This window comes from Anopheles maculipalpis, chromosome 2RL (assembly GCF_943734695.1).
Source record: "Anopheles maculipalpis chromosome 2RL, idAnoMacuDA_375_x, whole genome shotgun sequence".
Lineage (NCBI taxonomy): Eukaryota > Metazoa > Arthropoda > Insecta > Diptera > Culicidae > Anopheles > Anopheles maculipalpis.
The window spans coordinates 89,211,289-89,218,862 of record NC_064871.1 but is presented as its reverse complement, the minus strand read 5'-3'; the positions used below and the strand labels follow the sequence as shown (position 1 = coordinate 89,218,862).

Sequence of the window (7,574 nt, the reverse complement as noted above, 5' to 3'; positions counted from 1 at the left end):
CCAGCCCCCGTACAAACTAAATCGTAAAACCCCTGTAATTGGGAGGAAAATCTTACTTCCTCTATCTTAGAGCGATTTCGCAACACACACCATCTTAAGAAGCCGCCCTTCCAGCTGAGGAAGGGAAGTAAAGAAAAGAGAAAAAAGCACACGGGAGGGAGCGCCCTCTCAAGATGCACATCCTTTACTTTAATTTCTTTTGACGAACACACACACACACACATACACATCACAACAGAAGAAAGGAAATACACCTGTGCATGCTGCTTACACGCACGAGTTTTCATCAGTTTTCCTTACCCCTGTTTGATTTCCTTTTCCATTGGTACGTTTCTGTCTCATTCTTTGGTCCTTCTCTGTTCTGCTTTCTTTTACCAAGTGCTGCGCGCTCGCTCTTTCTCTCAAGGCATACTTTTCTTTATTCGATCATCGCCGTCGTTCAGTTAGGGAGGAATTGAAGAAACACCACCAGTTAATAATGACGAACGAACAGATACTACTACTGCTTCAAGGGCTCTTGTTTGCTCCGTAAAATTCCAACAGCATGCACAATCAATGCACCTTGGACATGATTTAACTCATTTATATACGATAACAGTTTTTCACATATAAGGTGGTGTTCTTTTTGAAACTGGCCTATGGTTTTGCAATAATTATACATTTTCAAATGTGTAGAACAAAAACTGCTACGATGGAAATTACTCTTGAAACCGGAAGAAAGACTACAACGACGGCGAATGGGCAAGAGGATGAATAAATTAGACCAAATAAAAAAAACATGAGTGCGCGCGCACATGCTTTATTTTCGCTATCTTAAAGATTCTCATCGTATGCACTTTTTTGGAAGAAGGCATGACTACAGTATTGGACAAAACAAGTGCAATCAATCAATCCCAATCATTAAACCCTACATTTAAGGTTCAAAATAAGTCAATTGTGAGAAAGATGTTTTTTAGCTGATTGAAAAATCCCTTTTCTTGTTTATTATAACAAAAACTTTATTATAAATAAATAAATAAATAAATAAATAAATAAATATGAAAAAACAACGTTTTCCTCCTGGACATAACGAGTGCAACTTCGCGTGTTGTTTGCCAAATTTAAATTGCGCAAACAACTGATCCTTGCGTCGAACACCTTCACGCTGATTCAGTATCTCCCACAGGTTCTCTATAGGGTTCAGATCCGGAGATTGGGGCGGTCAGTTCATCACCATGATTTCCTTATCCTTAAACCACATTTTGGCTACTTCGGTGGTGTGCTTGGAATGGTTGTCTTGAACAGAACCGTCCGCCATTTCTGCACATCCCAGTCAATATGAGATTCAGCAACCAGAAATATTTTATTCCGGTTCCTAAGTGAAATCAGAGATTTCTTCACAAGGACGTCGAGCACACAATCTGGTTTCAACGGCACGTCGTCTAATCGTCCATTTGTGATTCGATCGTGACATTCCGCTCTTCGCGCCTCAGTACTGACCTTCCTCAATAATTACAAAATGTGTCTATCTTGTACAATAATGCAAAAAGAACACCTTCTTTCAGCAAACGAATATTTTTTCAACGTAGAACAAAATTCTTAAAAGATGCTGGTAGAGGGAATAGTTCAAAAAAGCGAGAAGTTGCAGTTATTTAGACCAGCACAAAATGGTTCTTGTCCACAAATCACTCGCTGTGTTCTGTCAATATGACAGCTGATTGTTGCAGTAAACATGTAGCAAACATTTATACTCCTGAACCGTCAACTGCAGTAAGTGTCTCGTTTTCTATTTCGAATTAGAGTTGCACTTGTTTTGTGCAATACTGTACATTCCATTAAGTTAAGATCGAACGAAATGGGTGAGCCAACATGCACCGAAGCAATGGTAATGAAAAATCTTTGCTGTTAGCTTAATTTTGCTTAAAAAAGCTGTTTCTTTTAAATGGTTTCCTCTCACAAGTAAAGGTTAATTAATTATTTTATTTAAATCCTATTTTCGAGCCTAAATAGCAGTGAGCAAGAAATTACCTAAACCTATACAAAGAAGCAGCTACCTTGAAATGTTCTTCCCCCATGCTGATAACTTTCTTCTCGATAAAGCAAGGTAATGGAAAACGTTCCATTAAATTCTTAACCTTCTCAAAAGAAAGTCCCAATAACCCTTAGCGGACGCAACACCTGCCTAGGTTGGGAGGGAAGAGCAACAGAAAATTCGTGAACACACGTGCATCCTTTTTTTTCATGAGCTAAAGGATGTTCATTACAATCAAGCCGAGGGAGGTGATGTAAAAAGGAAGTCACCGTTTCGAGCATCATGCCACCGAACGTCGTAACAAGGACGGACAGAACAACAACACCACCACCCATGGATAGGGGACATCAGCATGTGTTTGCTGCCTTTAGAGGACCTCTTCCAGGAGTCCAAGACGCGAACGGAAAAGGCAAAGGAAACGAGACAAATTACCATAATTTGGTGAGATAAACCATACGCAAAGTTAGCTTAAAAAGATAAACAATTTAAAATTTTCATTGTAAAATGACATAATTTAAAAAAAAATCATTGAAAGAGACGGGCGCTTATTCGCATTTTTTATCACAAAAATTTCACACGAAACACGTCAATTAAAATGGAATACGAATTGGAGGTTGCAGTGGTCAAATTAATAATTACAGCCCGAGAAAATAGGATTACAGCCCGATCCGGATAGGATTTGAAATGCTGTCCTGCCATTTGAAGACTGTCGCCACTGTCACCTACACCACCGGGCCGTCCCGGAGGTCTGTTAGATATCGATCGATGTTGTTTATCGATGCCAAATATGAATGATAAAAAAGCCTAAACATAAAACCCTTTACAATACAACTTAATACATCCTCCTTAGCGTTTTTTAGCAGTTTTGACTGAAAAATCATACTTTCTATTCCTGAAAAATCGTTCTCAGGATTAATACTGGCCGGTAACTGTTTGATAAGAAGCCAAGGAAGTCAAAAATGGTAGCCCAAGGCATCCAGGCGATGCACCAACAGGCGGAGTTGATTGATAAGTCTTTATCTTAATGAATAGTTGGTGTAACTAACATCCAAAGCATCCAAAAGACACATCTATACATTAGACAACTATCAGATCGATGAAATCGATCGATGAGATGAATCGATGAGATTACAGAACTGTTTAATTACAGATTTCTTGTGATTCCAGTTTGATCACTGCCTTATGATGGGAAAAAATACAGTGCAAACGGTTTGATAAATATTACCCATGCTTGAGCATCAAACTTTTCTGTTCAAAAGTATCTAGAAAATGTTCCTTGAAAAGAAATTCTCAAAACCGAAGCCATTTTTTTGAGACTGAAAACAAATCATATTTTAAATATTATATTAATAACTTCTACGATCTTTGTAATTGCTATGTGGCTCTTGAAGGCAACTGTTTAGATGAATAAAATAGATTTAATCGACTATTATAGTTTACAAAGACCAACGCCCTGGCCATTCGAAGGAAATTAAAAAATCGGATTTTTTCTTAGCTAGGACAAAGATCAAACCCTCCTGCCGTTCCACAGAGACAGACCATCAAAATTATTTTGAAAATCATCCATCATAGTTGAAAAAACGGCACTTTACATGATGTGAATAGATTTTTTAGCACTTTTAGATAGAATTTGTTTTCAAAAGCGATAGTTCTGAAGCACATTTTATGGAACCTGATAAGAACGGTTCAAGGCGGTCGTCGCTAGGTACCATAAGGATAACTCTGTAGTTCGTTAAAAGAAGCTGTTAAAAGCGATCGAAAGAAAGACGACTGCAGGACGCAACAGAGCCTTTTATTGGACTTTTCACACTCGTTGCAACTTGTTTTAAGTGATAAAACACCAAAGTTAACTAAAAACTGATTAGGAAAACATTTTTCACAGATCAGAAAAGATGAGAAGGGTATGGTTTAAAGCTGTCCCTCAGCTCTCAAACTCCGGTTTGTCCTATTCGTTAGTTTTCGGTAATTCTAAACCGCATATTTGAAAGAAGAAAAAATTCTAACACGCAAAATTTCTGTTTGAAACGCACGCAATGGCGCAATTACATATCGACGTGTGCCACGTGTTAGTGTGTTTAGTATAATTTGTTACGCATTAAGTTTTTCCATCTTTATTTCAAATTTCGACCCAAAAAAATGGTGTCAGAGTACAGAGCAGAGCAGAGTGAAAATTTTAAAGTAATTTTTAACAAGGCAATGATTGATTACTAAATTTAAATTTACTCAAAAAATTCCAAGATTTTTTCATTTTTTCCCGCACGAAAAAATGCATTCTAATTAGTATTAAAATTTAAATATCTAAACTCAAGTCTTCGTGAATATTTGTCACTTAATCGCATACAAAGGAACAAATAGGACAACATTTTATCTCAAAGTGAATGCCCATCTGCGGACAACGTATTTACGAGTTAATCTAATAGCTCCAACGAACAATCCCTTCCTGTTGTAGGGAACACCGGTAATTCTTGCGTAATTCCTCAACAAACCAACCGTTCCAGCGTCCATCATCCACAGAGCATAGAAAGTATGTAACACAAAGTGGTACCGAAAACATATTTAAAAATCAAAGCAAGCCACGGTCGCTGGTCAATGGAGGATTGCTGCTCCCTTCTCCATATTTTCCATCCCAAACCACCCCAATTCAACAAAAAAAAGACCATAGGAAGCCATGAAACATATGCAATGAAATGACGCGGCAACAAAGTGACAACAACACAAACGCAGCATACTTACCAGCGATGTAGTGATGGTAGTAGTGAAACACCGTCCACGACGACCGCAGAACATTTGCCCGGAGCTATCGGAGTTGGGGTCGAACAGACAGAAGAAAGAAAATCCAACGGGTGGGACACTACACACACACACGCACGCTGGCTCCCTCCTCACACCACCCCCTCAAATGGCAGGATGGCACTCCAGCAACACAAATAGAGAGGAATGGTTTTCGGAGGCGGGTGGGAGAAATGCGTGGCGGTGGTGGCTTTGTTTTTCACCAACCGGAGGGATAAAAAGAAACCCCGCACTAGAACGTGGAAATAGGCGAAAATGCCACCCACATGAGGGGGGAGGATGGGAAGGGTTGGGTTGTGGGGACACTGTTTTTCTTTTGCTTTGTTATTCACTCAAATCTTCCGTTTTGTTTCACACTACGTTTCCATGCTGACGGGAGATGTGGCTGCACACTGGGATGGAACCATTTTTCACTGACTTCACTTAAAAAAGAATTTTTACTTATTGCTTCACGTCTTCTAAAAGAAAAAACACACGACGCATTAATGATCGGTCCGTTTGCTTGATTTAGCGTAAGAATTTTACCATTTTTTACCATTCTTTTTTCATATTATTTTGCTGGCTTATTTGCTCTTCTGCGTGTATGTGTGTAAGGACCGCGCTCGGCCCTAAGTAACGCGCTTTCTTTTCTGCTTATATTTTTCCGCCGCCCTATAACTACGTGACACAACGAACAAGAACACAACAAACAATAAAACTTCAATTATTCCCTTCGACAGAGAAAAGAATGAAAACACGGCACACTGGACGAAGTAAAACGCACGCACACGCACTCGATGCGTTTCCGCACGCACGCACACACACTGTGCGAGATGGATGGTATAATATTGCGCTACTTCGTGTCGTCGTCATCTCACTACTACACAATACGCGCAATGCTCTTTCTCTCTCTCACTCGCTCATTCTCGCTTTTTTTTACATACGGATTCGGATTAACATTGTAATAGCACCCTACTACGCCTGACAAATTTTAGTTGAGCAACGAAATAAAAAACACAAGAATGCTTCAATAATCTGATAACTTTATCGCTTCGCGATACTTTTCCCGCACATATTTTCTGTACACTACCTTCTGTATTTTTTAGTACGAGATTAAATTACGACAAACGAGATAATCTGCACGATTCATTTGCAACGCCATTCTACCCACAAACGCATAACAAATTAATGAGTAAAGAATGGAAATTGGAAGTGATTCCAAAAACGCCATCAGCATAGAAAGAGAGCGAGAGAACGCGAGCAGGAAAACCTATTGTTCAAAAATCATCATCTCGTCGAATTAACGCACACCAATTTCAAACGCGCAGAACGGAACACGCGAGAGTGAGAGCACGAGCTACGAATGTTCTCTCTCTTCAAGCAATCATATTTTCCGCTAATAAAACATACACATGTAAACACTCGCTTGCACACACACACACCAACACGCAATAAACGATTTTTCTCTTTTTTTCTCACCACCTAGCTTCCTTCACATACCAAACACACAACACACGCACACGAATGCTTCCCTCTCTCTATATTCATCTCTTTCTCGCTCTACAAACATCATTCGCTCTCTCGTTTTTTTTTCTCTTCTTTTGTATTATTACTTGGTAGTTGCTTCGGAAAACATTGACAAACGCGAATTGATTTTGAGACCAATTTTGCCCGTTTTTTTAAAAGATGGAACTTTTGTACCAAGTTTCCATTGTTTTAAACCCATGTATGGTGTCACCCCTAAGGGGATGGCGCCAATTGTAATTGCAAACGCTTGCCCGCTTCCTCCGTATTTGTGCCCTCCGGCGCTATAATGGAAGATATCCTTCTTCCCTTTCTCTACCTTTGGCACGCGCATCGATCCGTTTTGCACCGTTTTTTCCCCCGCATATCCACTTCACAACACCCCCCTTCGGAACAACCAGCACACACCGCTCCAACACATGCCTATGCGCGGACCCTTCTTCTTTTTCTTTTTTCTCGCTTCTCGGGTTCAATTACACTTTCTTCCTTTTTTGACCAACGTTCCCGAGCACCCTCTTCTTTGGCCGCGTTCTTTCAATAAAAAAAACCCAGCCAAAAACACTCAATTTTGCATTTGATGCAACATTATTTCACATTTTCAAACTGATACACTAACATTTCCTATCCGTTTGTTCCATAAAATCACCATAATGTGCTCAAGCTACCGACGCTTGCTTCCCGCAGCTTGAGACAAAACCACCATATCCCAGGGCGGCCCTCGTTCCGAAAGAACGGATTCATTCCCCCACACACGACACGAATTTTGTCGCCTAGTTTTCTTCACCAAACTTCACCGTATCACGATTGCCGTCCGTTTTTCGGTTAGTTAGGGACACAAAAGCGGAATGGAAAATGCTAATTACCAAACTATACGGACACTCTTTTCGCAGAACCACCTTCACTTTTCTGCGTGTTTTTTCATCGCTTCGATTCTTTTCTGCCCAATTTTCCTTTTGACAGCGTCACTGTCAACGGTACGGTTTGACAATACGCAAAATCGTGTCGCACACAGAGAGCGCCAGCAAATGGCAGTTGCTCGCTTTTTCCTGTTGCTTTTTGGCTATGTTTTTAAGACAATTTGCCAGATAAAATTGCCACTTCATTTCATACATGACAAAATTTTATGAACTAAAATAACAAACTTTTTCACCACAAAAAAATAAAAATTACAAAATTATGCAAATAAAAAACCAAAACAATCTGTTTGTACTGTGCGAGCGTGCTCCACGCACGTCATCAGGTTGACAGGCCCACAAAAGTTGAAGTGTTG

The 7,574-nt window shown here is 39.8% G+C and overlaps 2 protein-coding genes across 2 annotated transcripts in view; one reads left to right on the top strand and one right to left on the bottom strand.

The window, feature by feature from the left end:
• Positions 1–7,574, bottom strand: part of LOC126567906 (atypical protein kinase C) — a 162,340-nt gene that overhangs the window by 125,420 nt on the left and 29,346 nt on the right. The gene's annotated exons all lie outside the window — the stretch shown is intronic.
• LOC126568310 (apyrase-like) overlaps positions 1–7,574 on the top strand; it is a gene marked incomplete at its 5' end in the record, with an annotated part of 350,971 nt that overhangs the window by 335,291 nt on the left and 8,106 nt on the right. The gene's annotated exons all lie outside the window — the stretch shown is intronic.